The sequence below is a fragment of the Rhinopithecus roxellana genome, chromosome 1 (genome assembly GCF_007565055.1).
Source record: "Rhinopithecus roxellana isolate Shanxi Qingling chromosome 1, ASM756505v1, whole genome shotgun sequence".
Taxonomy (NCBI): Eukaryota; Metazoa; Chordata; class Mammalia; order Primates; family Cercopithecidae; genus Rhinopithecus; species Rhinopithecus roxellana.
Window position 1 is genome coordinate 70,213,757 of NC_044549.1, and position 17,719 is coordinate 70,231,475.

General features: G+C 40.8%; 1 protein-coding gene and 1 pseudogene across 4 annotated transcripts in view; one reads left to right on the forward strand and one right to left on the reverse strand.

Moving 5' to 3' along the window:
* Nucleotides 1-17,719, forward strand: part of ITPR1 (inositol 1,4,5-trisphosphate receptor type 1) — a 353,524-nt gene that overhangs the window by 70,762 nt on the left and 265,043 nt on the right. The window lies entirely within an intron of this gene.
* LOC115892159 lies at nucleotides 1,868-1,913 on the reverse strand (annotated as a pseudogene).

Genomic DNA, 17,719 nt, shown 5'->3' on the forward strand with positions numbered 1-17,719 from the left:
AGATAGGGCAGTTGGGGAGATCTTCTGGAGGAGGTAACATAGGGATTGACACTTACAAGTTTAGGAAGAGCTGGCCACATGTATCTATGGGGACATGGTATGCTAGCATCAGGAACACCAAGGGTAAAAGCCATGATGTAGGTACGTGTGGTGTTGGAGAAACAGTAAGAAAGCTGAACAGCAGGGAGCCAATTGGTGTGTCTTGGCCTATGCATACCTCAGGAGTAGTGAAGACCATGTAAAAATTAATTTGTTGGCTGGGTGTCACACCTGTAATCTCAGCACTTCGAAAAACCAAGGCAGGAGGATTGCTTGAGCCCGGGAGTTCAAGACCAGCCAGGGCAACATAGGGAGACCCTCCGTCTACAAAGAATGAAAAAAATTAGCTGGGCATGGTGATGCATACCTGTATGGGAGGCTGAGGTAGGAGAATTTTTTGAGCATGTGAGGTCGAGGCTGCAGTGAACTGTGATCACACCACTGCACTCCAGCCTGGGTGACAGAACGAGACCCTGTCTCAAAAAAAAAAAAAAAAAAAAATTTGTCCTGTCTTTATGCATATTGAGAATTATCACATAAGTTGGGTTTTTATAAGCCACGTAAAGTTTGGGTGACAAAAATTTGATTTCCTACCAAATTGCAGAGTGCTTGATTCTGGTACCCTGAGTTGTGTTGATGTCCAGTGCTCCCTTTACTCTCTTTGGCATCAAGATTGAATGGTGCTAGATTTTTTCATTCAGGATACTTTTGAGTACCTGTGACTCCACAGACCAGTGTGCTTGTGTGCAGGATTTGGCGGGTTCATGGTTGTTTATTAAGCAAAACTGATCATATATAGAGGTTTTATTCATTTGCTAGGGTTGCTGCAACAAAGTACCACAAGCTAAATGGCTTGAATGACAGAAATTTATTGTGTCACCTAAATTAAAGTGTCAGCTGGATTGGTTTTTTTTTGTTTTTTTTTTTTTTTTTGAGATGGAGTCTCATTGTGTCACCCACACTGGAGTGTAGTGGTGCAATCTTGGCTCACTGCAACCTCCACCTCCCGGGTTCAAGCGATTCTCCTGCCTCAGCCTCCTGAGTAGCTGGGATTACAGGCACGCACCACCACGTCCAGCTAATTTTCGTACTTTTGTTGAGACGGGGTTTTACCATGTTTGTCAGGCTGGTCTTGAGCTCCTGATCTCAGCTGATCCACCCTCCTCAGCCTCCCAAAGTGCTGGGACTACAGGCATGAGCCACCGTGCTCGGCCAGGATTGCTTCCTTCTGAAGACATAGGAAGAAATCCATCATGCCTCTTGCCTAGCTCCTGGTGGTTGACAGGCAGTCTTTGGCATTCCTTGGCTTCTGCTCTATTTCTTCGGCCTTCATGTTTGCATGTGTTCTTTATGCATGTGTGGCCTTCTCCAAATGTACCCTTTTTATAAGAATCTAAGTCATATTGGAATAGGTCCCACCCCACTCCAGTATGACCTCATCTTAATGACATCTGTAATGAATGAATTACCAAATGAGTCACATTCCGCATGTTTTTGTCCTGAAATTCCTATGTTGGAACCTGATAACCAAGGTAGTGTTAGGAGCTGGGGACTTTGAGAGGTGATGGGGATTAGTACACCTTTGTTCCTCCTACCATGGGAGGACACAGCAAGAAGGTGCCATCTGTGAACCAGGAAGTGGGCCCTCACCTGACTCCGAATCTGCTGGCATCTTGATATTGGAATTCCAGGCCTTCAGAACTCTGAGATACGCATTTCTATTGTTTATGGGCCACCTAGTTTATGATATTTTGTTACAGCTGCCTGAACTGACTGAGACACTTTCTGAACTACTGAGGGTTAGGACTTCAACATAGGAGTTTAAAAAAGGGGTTTTCCAGCACTAGACAAATTCTAAAAGAGCTGTAACACTCAGCATAGGAATTTTATAGGGGGGACACAGTTCATCTCATGAAAGAGGTGCATACACTTTGGCTAAATTCATTGTCTCTTACAAATGAAAATACGGACAATACCTGCAAACATTTTGAAGCTGTTTAACCTATTTTTTGCTCAGACACCTGGAAGCCATGGCCCCTTTTTTATTTAATAACAGCTGGTGTATACTGAGCACTGGTAGGCTCCTCTGTGATAAGATCTTGAATGTGTCACCTTGTTGATTCCTCATAAGCACCCTCTGGAGTTTGTTCTATAAGCAGCCTCACTTGACAGTTGAGGGAACTGAGGCTTATTCCAGAAAGAACCTTCAGCTCATTATCACCGCAGCCCTAGTTTCAGCATTATTTTTCTTACTGATTTTAAACTGCTAGAATTGATAGAATAGTCACAACCACTAGCACTGGAGTCTGCCCTAACCACTAATAGCACCTCCAGGTAAAAGGTTTCTCACTGTGAGGTTAGTTTCTTATCTTCCTAATTCTACCACCTGGTCCATTCAATGCCTCCCTTGTTCTTTATCCCTGAAAGAGCTTATGTAATATGCAGCAGTACTGAGAAGATTAATTAGTTAATATTTGTGAAGCACTTTGAGGATGAAAAGCTCATGGACACTTAAAGTTAAATTAAATTTTGCCTCCTGGTGCCAAGAAATAAACAGTCTTTCTCCTTCCTGCTTGGGGTCAGCATCTCCCCTTGGCCTGCAGGAGAGCGTGTCCCCACAGAGAGCAGGCTGTATTGATTATCTCCCCAAGACAAAGATCGGAATGGCTACCAATTCTGTTTTGAACTAGATCGGATTCTACAAACAATTGAACCACTGACTCTCTGCTAAGCAGAAATGTGATTGATATTGAAACAGAATTAAAATGTCAACTTCTAGGGAATTAAAGTGAGCCCAACTTCAGAAATTTGGAGATGAATGTCCAACTGGTTTGAAAAGTGATTTTCATGTTCTACTAAGTATATTAACATCAAAAGCGATATTGATGTTTGAGAACATTAGGCTGCAGTTGTTTCCTTGTCCATTTCATTTATTGCCATTTTGACCTAAGTAAGGTTTGTGCCAGGAAGTTCAGCTTCACTCCTAATGAATCTGAGTGGTGTAATGCTGGCCCCGTCTTGCCCATTGCTTTTCCTGGTAGCCAAATCCCTGTACAATGAGCTGTAACATATCCTCAAATGAACTGCATAAAAGTATGTTGGAGATGGAGAGGAGATCTATAAATTCAGAGGACAAGTATCAGTGACTTGTAAGAATCCATAAGCCAAATTCAGAGCCAAATTGAAAACTGAACCTCAGATTTTTCCAAGGCTGTATTCATTCCTTCTCCTGTTGGATAGATCTTCTAAGAGCCACCCTCAACTCGTGAGTCTAATCATTGCTTTTCAGATGGACAGTTACCTTAATGAACTCTGACTTTATGTACGAGTGGTAGTTTATTGCACAGGAATTGTTTTCCCAGAATTTATTGACCTTTATTCCAGTCTCTACTATGAGCAAGCCTCTATCTGTTGAATCAGCTCCTAGAACCTCAGCTCTGAATAAATAAAGAGCTTAAAGGTAAGGAATAGGTGGGTCAGTTCAGCCAAGTGAGGCCAGATAGAATTAGAGTTCAGAGCCAGGTCAGAGTTGAGAGTGGGGAGAAATAGCCAGGATTCTTTGGCCCAGGATGCGTGAACAGGGAAACATACACACACACACACACACACACACACACACACACATGCTTAAACACACTGCAAAAATAGAGGTGTTTCCCAGGTTCCTAACCTCCTGAATGCAATGCAGATTCTTTCCTCCACCTTCCCTTCATTGTTCCCGTGCAACTCTGGCCTATAATCAGCCAACCTGGGCATGGGCCTTGGCCACTACTAGATATTCTGTTGGCACCAAGAGCAGACAGGACCAGTTTTCCTTCTCTTAATTTCCTCCTCAGGAGAGTTGAGTGTTTATCATGTTCTCTTCTTTTCCTCTCTCTTTCTCTGTTCAGCTTAGGCAATCTTCCGTTCCACAGTCTTTCTCCTAGGTGTGTATCTTGAGAGGTAATGCAATGTAGGTTAAGACTGCCTGAGTTGAATCCTGGCGGTGCCACTTATGACTTGTATGACCTCAAGAAAGACATTTAATCTCTTTGCCTCAGTTTCCCCATCTGTAAAATGGGGATAATAATGTCTGTTTCATTGGAATGTTGTGAGGATTAAGTTGATATGTGGAAAGCTCGTAGGGTGTGGTCTGTAATGTGTTCAATTAGCATTAATTGAAGAGAAGTGGAGTCTCGCCTTCAATTCTTACCTGGGTAACACTGGACAATTTCATACTTTGTTGTCTATTTTTCTTTCGCTCTTACTGTTATCCATTCCTGAAGCACTAGTGATCAGGAGAAAAGATGTGATTGCTAATGGAGTAATTCCTTGTTGAATTTGTGTAATGCTCCAGGTTGGAGGGGGGAAGATAAAGCCTAAGAAGATCAACTCCTTTTTTCTTGCCACTTAAATTATTGTGGGAAAGGAGACATGTTGATAGTGGTTTGCAGTATAACATAGAACATGTTAGACTCCATGTCCAAACTGAGGTTAGAGATAGGCAAACGAAGATAATAGTCAACCATGTGCAGTGGACTTGGGGGCTAGGGTGGGTCATGGAAGGCTTTACAGAGGAAGTGACACTTGAGCTAGTTTTTTTTTGTTGTTGTTATTTGAGACAGGGTCTTACTCTGCCACCCAGGCTGGAGTGCAGTGGTGCCATCTCAGCTCACTGCAACCTCCTCCTCCTGGGCTCAAATGATCCTCCAACCTCAGCTTCACAAGCAGCTGGGACTACAGGCATGTGCCACCATACCCAGCTAATTTTTTTGTACTTTTAGTAGAGATGGGGTTTCACCATGTTGTCCAGGCTAGTCTTGAATTCCTGAGCTCAGATGATCCACCTGCCCTGGCCTCCCACAGTGTTGGGGTTACAGGTGTGAGCCCCTCCTTGAGCTAGTTCTTAAAGGTGTGAGAGGTTCAATGATAGACACTATCATCACTCCCAATAAGTCAAATAACAGAGGTGAGACTGCTTCTCATTAGATTTATCAGGTATGTGGTCACTGGAAATCTATGCCAAAGTCCGTGTAGTAGGGTGAAGGTGGGGGAGCCTGAAGGCACAGACCTGAGAAGGGAAGGAGATTAAGAGTCTGTGATTTTTACATAGTTGGGCCCTGGAGGCCAGGGTCATTACATAGAGTTTGTATTAAAACTTTGTGGTAGCTAGTGATGTTGTTTCGGAGAACCTCAGAAGACAAAATCAAAAACTTTGGGGTGAACTGAGGCAAAGTAAAAACTAGGTGTACTCCACTGCTGAGATCCTTACTGTCTTTTAGGACTGCATGCTTTCATCTTTTTCTATTTTAACTTCTCTTTTATTCTTCTCCCCTTTGCTTCTGGTTACTCCACAGAGCTTTGCTGAACACCTATTATGTGCCAGGTGCCAGGGGATCCCAAGTTGGATTAAGGCATTATTTCTGCCCTGGAGCTAACCTCACCCAAGAGGGGCAGATAGTTGTGTGAATAACTAATTGACAATGTGAAGTGTAGCTGGTAATATGAGGAGCTGTGTGGGAAGAGGAGGTGTGTCTGGGCTAAGAAGGCAGGGATGGCTTCAAGATTTGAAGGTCTTGCCACATGGATAGATAGTGACTAGGTGGACAGAGGCACTCCAGCAAAGGTAACGCAGCCTGCAAAATCAAGGAATTTTGAGTAAGGAATGAGCCATGTTGTGTGGCTGGAATAGAGGGAGCCAGGTGTCAGGCAGGTATGGTTCCAGTTGAGGCTGAAAATGTTGATGAGGGCTCTATGAGCGTATTAGGCTTTTCTTGCATTGCTATAAAGAAATACCTCTGAGACTGGGCAATTTATAAAGAAAAGAGATTTAATTGGCTCACAGTTCTGCAGTCTGTATAAGCATGGTGCTGGCATGTGCTCAGCTTTTGGGGAGACCTCAGGGAACTTTTAGTCATGGTGGAAGGTATGTCACATGGCAAAAGCAGGAGCAAGAGAAGGATGGGGAGGGGGGTCACACGCTCTTAAATGACCACATCTCTAGAGAACTCACTCCATTCATCACCTCCCACCAGGCCCCACCCCTCACACTGAGGATCACATTTCAGCATGAGATTTGGGTGGAGACAAGTATCCAAACTCTCTGAATGGGGCAGGTTCTTTTTTGCTCTCTTCAAGGTACATGGACTTTTATCTCGTAGAATCCAGGGGGATCCCATGAAAGTTTTTAAGCTGGAAAGTGACATCATTAAATTTGCCTTGTTTTTATTTTAAAGAAAGTTAATTGTGGTGACAGTGTGGAAGATGTGTTTCCTTATATTTAGCCATATAAAATTTGATTTTTAAAACATTTTAAAACAGTTTCTAGTATTCTAACAGTATAACAGTATGTTCATAGATTTATAAACAAATGATGTTTTATGTTTTTATAAGTCAAATCATTTTTATGACTTCCTTTTCTGTGGAAAAATGAACATTGAGCATCAACATACGAAACGGTGTGTGACAAGCTTGTGCATTGCTGATCCTCTGTGTTGACCTCATCTGTAAACTAAAGGCTCTTAAACTCAAATCTCTGATGTCTTTTAGAAATGCCTTTTACTTTCTTTCTTGTGTGGTAAGAGGGATCCTGGAACCTATGATCTAAAAACTGGGAAGCAATGATGCCATGTGTTTGCAAGCATAGGTAACACAGCTGTTTTAGAGATGTCTTTAAAAGGGTGCATGAGTGTTCTGGTATTTGAGAACAGATCTTCCAGCTTATCATGGGAGTTGCATAGTTTTAGAAATCAGTTCTTAACCTTAAACTTTGTTCACATTGAACTCTATAATAGCTGTGGGTTTTGAAGACCAACTGTTGAATGCATTTATGCATATTTAATTTTTTTGAATGGCTGTTAAAGACCTAAGACAATTGTATTCAGGTTCAAGGAAAGAACTTCTTGTGGGAGTTTAACATTTTTAAACTGTTGGTTGGTGGAGGGCTGGTATTTACTGATATTCTTGAGTTAATGAGTCCCAAGTATAATAGCCACAATTGTGCTACCCTTCACTTTGGAGAATTGCGTATTTTTACACTCATACTTTGAGGCTTACTATTTCAGTATGGAAAACAAATATAGTTGCTGAAAGAAAATGTGACTAGGTTTCAAACTTTATCTGAGGCAAATGTGAGGTCATTAGACTTCTTTCAAACTTCTTAAGTTCCTGAGCCTCATGATATCAAATTAAGAGGATACACTACTGAAATGTTAATTTCATTTCATCATGAACATTTACACTTCTCATAAAATAGCCATTTCTGTGTTAAAAATTTCTTATAATCTGTGAATAGCATTTAAGAAAGCAATGCTAATGTGAGTGTATTTAAAAAATCATCCTCTAAGTAATGCTTTTGGAAGCCAGTGTACTTCTGACCTAACAAGTACAAGTAGACCATGTAACCACTCATTGAAGATGAATAATGTTTTTATGCTACAAGAATTAAAGACTGTTTCTTAAAAGGAAACAAGAGACTGGTTTTTTAGTTTTTAACCACCTGTACAGCAAATCATGAATAGGAGAATCCGAATGCCTGATAGCCTTCTGTATTATTTTGCTTATTTATATTTATTTTACAATAAACCTTAAAATGATATTTAATTCTACAGTAGCTGTGGATAGATAGATACACGTTCTGTATAATCTACATTTTTTTAAAGCTCCGTTTTCTTGCTCTATCAATTACTTTCTGTCCATATTTGGCCATTTTGGGAAGCCAAGTTGTCCCCACTTATCAGTGGTGATAACTGGATAAGAAAAAAGTTGATCAACTCCAAGTGTGTTTTTATATATGATCCATCAGTTATCTCTGCCACATAGCAGTTCCAAAACCTCAGGGAGACACAACAAGAAGTGTTTTTTCTGTATGTGTGTCTGGGTCACAGAGGCTCTGCTGATCTTGGGTGAGCTTGCCCATGTGCCTGAGGGTTAGCTTGCTGTTGGACAGAGTGAGGTGACTGAATGGCTTGGCTCTGCTCCATCTGTCTCTCATTCTCCAGCGTTGTGGCAATGACAGCGGCTCTAGAGAGCAAGCCCAGTGCACAAGTCCATAAAGGCTTTGTTTGTGACATGTCTGCTGACCAAAGCATGTCTCTTTGGGCTGAGTCTGAAGTCAAGGGGCAGAGCCTGCTAGCCCACCTATGGTCAATTGGCATTACAGCGTTTCATGTCAGAGGGCATGGATACAAGGAAGAGTGAAGAGCTGGGGCTAAATGATGCAGTTCACCACATAAGATTTAGAATTTTTATTGATAACAAGTAGTTTCACTTCTTTTTCTTTTTTTCTCTTTTCTCTTCTCTTCTCTTTTCTTCTTTTTCTTTTCTGTCTTTGGAAAGAATCTTGCTCTGTCACCCAGGCTGGAGTGCAGCGACGTGATCACAGCTAACTGTAGCCTTGACCTCTGGGGCTCAAGCGATCCTCCCACCTCAGTCTCCTGAGTAGCTGGGACTACAGGCATATGTTACCACACCTGGTTAAGTTTTTAAAATTTTATGTACAGTTGCTGTGTTGCCCAGGCTGGTCTTGAACTCCTGCGCTCAAGCAGTCCTCCTACCTGGGCCTCCTAAAGTGCTGGAATTATAGGTGTGAGCCACCACACCCAGCCTGATTTCACTTCTTACTACCACACGTGTTGTCTCCCTTCTTTAGGCCTTCATCAGGGAATATTTGGGGGTAAAGAACAGAAACCCACTCAAGTTACTTGAGGATTACCATAAACAGAACAGGCAAGCTCACAGGCCTATAAAAATAGGAAACCTAGAATGGGCAGGTCTCACCAGAACTGGGACTGCTAGATGTTAGACTTTAAGACCCTTCTCTCAGCTCTGCTCCTCTCTCTTTCTTCCCCTCTGCCCCCTTCCCCACTCTTATGACCCTTTGTGGCCACATCAACTTTAATTTTATGCAGTTTTGTGGCTCAAGCACCTACTATGAATTTAGGGATATGAATTAGACCTCACTGAGTCTAATTCATATCCCTAAATCCTAGCTCGTGAGTTGGTTATTCCTAAGTCTACTTGTGAGTCTCCTAAGGCCGAGTGCTCAGTCTTCATCTCTTTCTTTACTTTGCTTATTGAGCTGGTCCAGTCCTATGACTTTAAATGCTGTCTTAATGCTGAAGACTCATAAGTTTCTGTTGTCAGCTTAGACTTCTCTCTTGAACTCCAGACTCACATACACTACATCCTACTCCACATCTCCATTGGGATATATCTCATAGGCATCTCAAACTTATACCCAATATAGACCACTTGATTTCCTCCTCATAAACTTGCCTCTCCCAGTCTTTTCTCAGTAAATGGCAGTTTCAGTTACCCAGTTATTTAAACCTTGGAGTCAAATCCTTGGTTAAATATTAATACTTTAAAATTATACTGCATATATTATAGTTCTAATACAGTATATATGTTATTAATGAAAGCAAATTTGAAAGCTTCATGTGACACTGATGAAGTAAAATAGATCTTTAATGTCTTGCTAATTAGGATGCTTCCTATTTTTATTTACTGATATCACGAGCACAATAGATAATGTGAGTTTCATTTTTTAAAAATTGTGGTAAAAATACATAATGCAAAATTTACCATCTTAACCATTTTTAAGTGTAAAGTTCAGTAGTGTTAGGCGTATTCACGTTGTTGTGAGACAGATCTCCAGAACTTTTTCATCTTGCAAATCTGAAGTTCTGTTCGCATTAAACAATAAGTCCCCTTTTCCTGCTCTTCCCAGCCCCTAGTAACTACCATTCTACATTCTTGCTTCTATGAATTTGACTACTTTAGATACCTCATGTAAGTGGAGTCATATTGTATTTGTGTTTTTGTGACTGGCTTATTTCACATAGCAGAATGTCTTAATAGTTCATCAGTGTTGTAGCATGTAATATGATTTCCTTCCTTTTTAAGGTGAAATAATACTCCACTGTATGTGTACACCATGTTTGGTTTATCCATTCTTTTATCAGTGGGCATCTGGGTTGCCTCTACCTTTTGACGATTGTGATTAGTGCTGCTATGACCATGGGTGTGCAAATCTCTTTGAGACCCTGCTTTTAATTTCTTTGGCTATATACCAGAACTAGAATTACTGGATTATATAGTAGCTCTACTTTTAATTTTTTGAGGAAACTCCATACTGTTTTCCATTACAGTTGTTTCGTTTTATAATCTCATCAACAGTGTACAAGGGTTCTAATTTCTCCATATCTATCCAAACCTTGGAGTCTTTTTTTGGCTTCTCTCTTTCATGCCCTAATCTAGTCCCTCAGTAAATCCTCTTGACTTACATTTGAAATATATCCTATATCTGACTGCTTCTCATCTATCACTGTCACCTTTTTCCGAGTCACCATTGGTTCTTGTCTGGACCATGATACTAGTCTTCTAACTGGTCTCCTGGTCTCAATCCTTGCGCCCCCCCCCGCCCATAGTCTGATCTCCATAGAACAACCAGAGTAGTAATTTAAGAATATAAGCTACATATTGTCATTTCTCTGCTTAAAACTTTCTCATGACTCCCATCACACACTGAGGATAAAATTCAAAGTTGTTTCCTTGGTTTACAGTGTCTTAAAAATTCTCATTCCTTTGCTTGCTTGGCTTCAGACACTGCTGTTTGTAGTTGCTGTCAACACACTAAGATTGTCCCTGCCTCAGGGCCTTTGCACTCGATGTTTCCTCAGCCTGAGTGGCTCTATTGTCCCTGCCTCAGGGCCTTTGCACTCACTGTTTCCTCAGCCTGGTGACTGTATTCACAGACATTTGCCCTTCACAGGGGCCTCTGCAAACAGCCTTCTCTAAAAAGGCACTCACTGTCAACTTTTTCTATTCTCTTACCCTGTTTTCTTTTTTCTCTGTGCACTTGCCACTGTCTGACATCATATTGTATTTATTTGTGACTTTCTTATGGCTCTTTCCCCCAAGAGAATGTAAACACCATGAATACAGGGATTCTATCTCAGCATCTGGAAGAATGTCTGATACTTAAAAGATGCTCAATAAATATTTGTGGAATGAGTGTGTAAAATAATATTTTGTGGTCTTGTGTCTAAGCAGCTTTGGCCATGGTGACAGAGGTACCCCATGTACACATGGTGCCTCAAGTGGGGGTGGTTGCCCAGGAAAGTGCTATAATCTGTCTACCATTTCTAGCCAATTTCTCCAGCTAGAAATAATTTATGGGCTGTTATCATTCATGAGGTCTAAGTGGGAAAGTATAGATGCCTCATCTTCTTCTTCTTCTTGTTCTTTTTTTTTGTTTTGTTTTGTTTTGTTTTGTTTTGTTTTGTTTTGTTTCAGCCTCTTATTGAAGAAAACAATTCAGGGATTGATGGGAATTATTTGCCTCTGCCCTTTTGGCTCCAGATCATCCTTCCTGAGTCTTGGCTGCTCCTTATTACCTGCAGTCACATTTCCTGTTGTAATGTGAGGACAGTGCTTCATTTGCACAATGAATGCTGGAAATTGATTTTAAAGCATTCTAAAGCAAAGCCAGAAATTCCTCCTGCAGGGGAGATGGTCGGTTGACAAATCTGTGAATTATATAATAGAATCTCCTCTTACTGTCCTTGTAAAATATACCAAAATATCAAAAAACAATGGCCTTTTCTTCCCAGTTTGTTTGGGATCATACTGGCATCCTCCTGTACTTTGGGGCTCTGGGATTAGAATCATGTATAACAGCTTTGTTTTCCCCCAGCTGGGTTTGTGGTGAAGTTATTCTGATGGAAACAGTCAGTTAATTCTAAAGGATCTGCACACGCTTGCTGAGCAGAGTACTTCTACCTTAAATGGTCTTCCATGCTGTGGGAGAGAGCTTCTGATGCGTCAGTCACAGTGATAATGTCATAGGATTGGAACATCAACTTTGCCTGTTCATACCGCCTCATGGCCTGGAGAAGTCTATTTCAGTCTTAGTAGTCTGTTAGAAGCAACAATAATTAAAATGGATCTGCAGGCTTCTGGCGTCTTTGGGTAGGTAGCCAGAGGTCTATCAATTGCAAGAGATTCAAAGATGATTGCAAATGCAGGGTGAGGGACACTCCCTGAGGCACTCCTAGAGTGCAAGTGATGTTTGGCTTTTTGTACTGGATGGTGCTTACACATGCATGTACCTTTATGAAAATTCAGGTTCTCTACTTATGACTTCTGTACTTTTCTTGCATATATGTTATATTTTAGTGAAAAAGACTTGCTTAGGAAAACAAAGCAACCATAGTTTCTACCTGCAAGAAGATCACCTGGTGGAGATATTCAAATAGAAGATCACACAGTCAACTTAGTGCCAAGATTAAGCAAAGCATATTATGGGAACACAAATTAAAGAGATCACACTCATCTTTTGGGGAGGATAGAGGAAAACCAGAGAGAAGGTTTAAATGGAATTTATCTATCATCTTTTCCTGGCTTCCTCCATATAGAATAAGGATTTATATGAGGAAACCAGAGTAAATGGGTTCAATCCTGATTCTGTGGTAGCATGCTTGGAAGCTAAAATATGCTTGAAAGATAAATTGTTGCCTTAAAAAGCAGAAAATATATTAAATATCATCACCCTCAGGGAGTTTATTGATGGTTGTCTCTCCAGACCTGTCTCACTGTTGGCATGGATAACTAGATTGATGAATGAGTAAGAGCTGAAACACAAGACTGTGCATTTCTCATCAATGTGTTTTGTTATTGTGAAATATTTAATATTATTAAGATCTGGCAGTGACCCTGTGTTGGAGGAGGGTGTGTTTGTGTAAGAGCAGTGAGAAAGTAATGGCCAAAAAAAGTTGATGTCTTCATTAAAAAAAGAAAAAATGTTGCCAGTAGCTGGATGTAGTGTCTCATGCCTGTAATTCCAGCACTTTGGGAGGCCGAGGCAGAAGGATCCCTTGAGGCCAGGAGTTCAAGACTAGTCTGGGCAATATAGTGAGACCTCATCTCTACAAAAAAATAAAAAATTATCTAGGCATGGTGATGAATGCCTGTAGTCCCAGCAACTTTGGTAGTTGAGGCCGGAGGATTGCTTGGGCCCAGGAGGTCGAGGCTGCAGTGAGCCATGGTCATACCACCACACTCCAGCCTGGGTGGCAGACTGAAATGCTGTCTCAGAGAAAAAAACAAATCGTGGCTGGTGATGAGATTTATAGTCTAATGAGACTTAAAGTCGTTTTATTATTTCTTTTCTTTATAATGAGTGAACAAAATCATAATAGGCAGTAATTAATATAGCAAGCATTGCAAGGTGGTATAAAATGAATTTCCCTACTGTTAAGTAGATTGAGCTCATAGAAGGAACTGATGGATAGGGAATGGAACTGATGGGCGATTGGAGTTGTTAGAGCAGATAGTACCCAAATTGGTCTTTGGACAAATAGGTTGGAACCAGACCTGAACGTGCATAAGAATATCTTGGTAACAAGTTAAAAATGTAGATTCCTGGGTCCCACCCCCAGATTCTGTAGGTCTGAGGTGAGGCCTGGGGTTACGGATCTTCACAAAGAGGTTTAGGTGTAGATGGTTCAGACAATACCATGAGAAGTGATGACTAGGAGTCTTGGTAGGGAGAGAGGGCAGGATTGGTGGGAAGCAAATGCTTAGAAGTAAAAAATGATAGCATTCAGTGAAGAGGCAGACTCATTCCCGAGACAGAAGAAGAAAATTTATCTAGAAGCAATAAATGTGCCAGGCAGCTCCTAGCATTGGAGGGACTGATGGCAAAACGAGTCATGGCAAAGGAGCCCGTTATCCACGGAATGCTGCAATCCATAGCTAATGTTTTTATTTGCAGGTGCCTTCAGAATGAATTCAATATTTAAGTGAAAATATCACTCTTGAATAATTTGCACCTTAACATGTGGAGACTGGAACATACCTTAAAGGTTATCTTCCTATTCAACCCTGTCATTTAAGAGAGAGGAATGGGAGGAAGTAACTCATGAGGGATAAGCGGAGATTTGGCTGAAATTCAGAGGTTTCCTGATGAGTCATAAACACTTATTTGTTTATTCATCAAAACTTATTAAGCACCTCCTCTACACACCCAGTCCTGGGCTAGACCCCGGGATCCTGCTGAAAAGAAGAAAAAAATCAATACCGCCTTGCCTTTGGGAGTTGACAATCTAATGAAGGTATCAGTTGTAGAACAAGTGTGGGAATTTTTCCTACAATGAATTGTGTTCCCCACACTGCCAGTTATATGTGGTAGAGTTGCATTCCACAAACCCCCCTGCTGAATATACTTTTATTGAAATGAGGGCCCTGGGCACATGATGACACACGACGGCACACGACAAGCCACACGGCTCTCTGTACAGCTGCAGTGTTTGAGTGGCAGCTTGCTAGTTGGCCCTGAGTTCTTTCATTGAATGCTATCTGCTGTGATTTATTTGGATCTTGTACAGCAGTGCTTTTTAAACTTTAATTTGCAAGGCCATCACCCAGGGCTTTTGTTAAAAATGCAGATTCTGTGGGTCTAGAATAAAAAATGAGGTGCCCTGCATTTCACCAAACTTCCAGGGAAGCTGATGTTGCTAGCAGGTGAACCATACTGACGTCTTTTGGGTCACTGAAGATCTCCTAAATTGAGATCAGGTTGGTTTTTGTTACTGTTGATCAACTGATTTGTATTTTTTCAGCTTATAGTCACAAGGCCTACTATATATAGTAGCTTATAATAGCAAGGTGCATTATGACTACAAAAATACCTTTGCTGTTGAAATTTGTCCAGAAAAACAACTTTATGATGGAAAGTCCTGTCCTCTGTAACCTCTGCTTCTTTTTTACATCACTGAAAAAAGGGTAACATTTTGGATAAAACAAAATTTCTTGACTTTGCCAACTATCACAAAATAGCAGAACAGACTGTAATTACAAGTGTGACAAACGTGATAAAGGAAATGAGGCTGGGGTGTCTAGATTGGGGTCCTCTATCCTCTAACCGCAGTTATTTGGATAGAGGCCATATTGGTTTCTTGTTCTGCTCTTCCCTACCTCTATCTTACATTACTGCATAAGGTAGCATAGGCTGGCACAGAAAATCTTGAAGGATAGTTGCATTTTTACCTGAAGCTCATCCAGCAACCAATGCCAGTGAAACTGTACATTCTATACTCATCTTGAAATATTAGCCCTTCCAGCTCATAGTTTGTTTATAGCAAGCAAAAAGAGAAAAAGGATTACTTTCAGATTGCTGTAATGCTTGACACCATTGGGCTTTTTAAAGGTTGTAAGTGAATAAATTGAGCTCTTGTGTAGGCATGTTTCTTTTTAAAAATGGTTTGATATGAGGTTAAAAACTAAATTATGTAAGATTCTACAGAAAACAGTTTTTTTCTGCCACTTTTTTATTTTTTGGTTTCTAGAGTGATCTTTTTTCCTGTCTTTTCTTTTGAGTGACAGCATCAGAGAATGCAAAAATCTTAGGAGGGAGCGGTTCAGTTTGACCTGATGGATTAATTTCCTTCCATTGTGTATTGGCCACTACATTCAAATGAGGAGTTGTGTTTCTGACAACAAAGTTGCTATTCCAAGTTGCTTTGCCAGTGAGGATTTTTATTGTTTTTTATATATGTATAATTTTTTTTTTTTTTTTTTTTTTGCCAGTGAGAATTGTGGAACTCATAATATTCCACAGCCAGAAGGGGCTTTGGTGCTTAGCCTGACCTGTGTGTTCTGTGGTGGGCTTCTTCAGTGTTTTCATTGTTCATAGAGCCATGTGCTAAGTGCTCCTCTAACTAGCGTTTATGTATAAGATCTAAACATGGTTGGTGCGCTCATGATTGCCATGCTGAGTTTCTGAGGAACAATGAAGGAGTGGTAGATGACTGCTCCTCTGAAAGTTGTTCTTATTGTTGATTTTTAAGTTATTTTAGGTTTTATCTTGTGTGAACACACAGCCCTTACACTGGTTCATGTAGACGTATAGCAAACGAAGTAAACAGTGAACCTCATATTGTTATTGAGAGAGGGGGACCCACGGGGTCAAGGCATCTTTTGTTTTTTTTATCTTGTCATTCTGAGGCTTCCAAAATACTGAGTAGAACAAAAATTCCGTTGACCCATGTGATATTGCTGATTTTGCTCTGAGGCGAGGCTGTCCTGACCTGAACATTCTGATACAAAGAAGCACCATTTGGGTGTTGACTTAAGGTAGTAGGCTCAGGGTCACTTTGCCTGGGTCTGAGTTCCAGCCCAATAGCTCATCAGCTGTGTGATATTGAGAAGATTACTTAACCTCTTCCAGCTGCAAGTTCTTCTTCTAAAAGATGTGTTGTTCTGATGATGAAATGAAACAATATTGTAAAGTATATAATAGTACATAGAACATTGTTACTACTACATTGTAGCAATAGGATTGAGCATTTGCTGACCCCTGTAAATATTAGTTATGTAATTGTGATCATAATTTCTTATTCATATCAATAAATATTCCTAAATACTTGTTAAATATTAAACACTGAATATGTATATATGTATAACATGTATTATACAGCTTAAACATTGAAAATAATAGATTAGAGGACGTATGATATAGATTCTGTAACCTGATCAAGAGCTATCTTCATGGAAATTAATTTTCTACCTGCAGGTTAAATGACGCTGAAATTGTTGGTTTCTGGCTTTGCTTAGAGAAAGAAAATATTGGTCAATCAATCACCAGTTGAGTGGATCCATCTTTGGTGGCTTCCCTTTAAATAGAAAGCCTGTTACTGATCTTGGTTCCTTTCGGTTGGAAAGCTCATTTTAGACAGTGTATTGAGCCAGGGATTTTGTTTGTTTTAATGATAGAGAATTGAAAATTGGCATTATCAGATGGCATGATGGGTTCTTTCTGCTGCTGTTTGAATCAGGGTCAGGCAGAGACTTTGTGGGACTGTTCTCCTTCATTGCATTTTCTTTATAGTCCCATCCCCCAAAGATTCCAGGCATATTATATCTGTATTGCACAATTAGATCTAACTGTATTTTGAATGTTAAATTCAGCCTTAAGAAAACCTGTATTATTTTTTTTAAAGCATATATGGTTCAAGTGCCCTTGATGGAGGATATAAACATTAAGCATTCAGAAGTGAGGAGGAAGTTTAAGTTTTAGGTTCAATAAGGAATCGTCTGGCTTTTGGTTCAGACAAGTGGTTTTTAACTCATCCAGCCATTCCTTATGACCCACATCACCCTCTCAAAGTGGGGGCAGGACAGGAGAACTCCACAAATCCCCCACATTTTGTTTTGTAAAGAACTGCCAAGCCAATTGTTCAAATTAGCCTAGTCATCTAATCTCCTAATGTCCCTGGCAGGAGAACAAGTGTTACAGGGAGGTGACAGATGAACAGCAGAGAGCTTGCTGTGCCTGTGTTCTGCAGCTCACTGGTAAAGCGTGTCAAGGATGTGGCCTTTGCCTTGCTGCGCCGTGTGTTGTTCATAGTCCTCCACTACGGTCTTTGTCCCCAACCTCTTGCAGGGCCAGAGCTGCTGCTGCTAAGCCCATTACAACAGATCCTCAGTGGGCAAACCGCAGGGACTATACTGAGCATGCCTAGTCCTTCTCCCAAACCTGCCAATCGCTGAATGGGGCCGCCTCTTGGGGAAGAGGGATACAGTGGGGGCACAGCGTGAGTGGCGCCCTTGAGCAGATTCCTCCAATAAGAGTAATGTCAGGCAGGAGGAGCGAACGTTTCCATCTTGGAGCAGCCAATATTTCTTCTGTAAATACCAA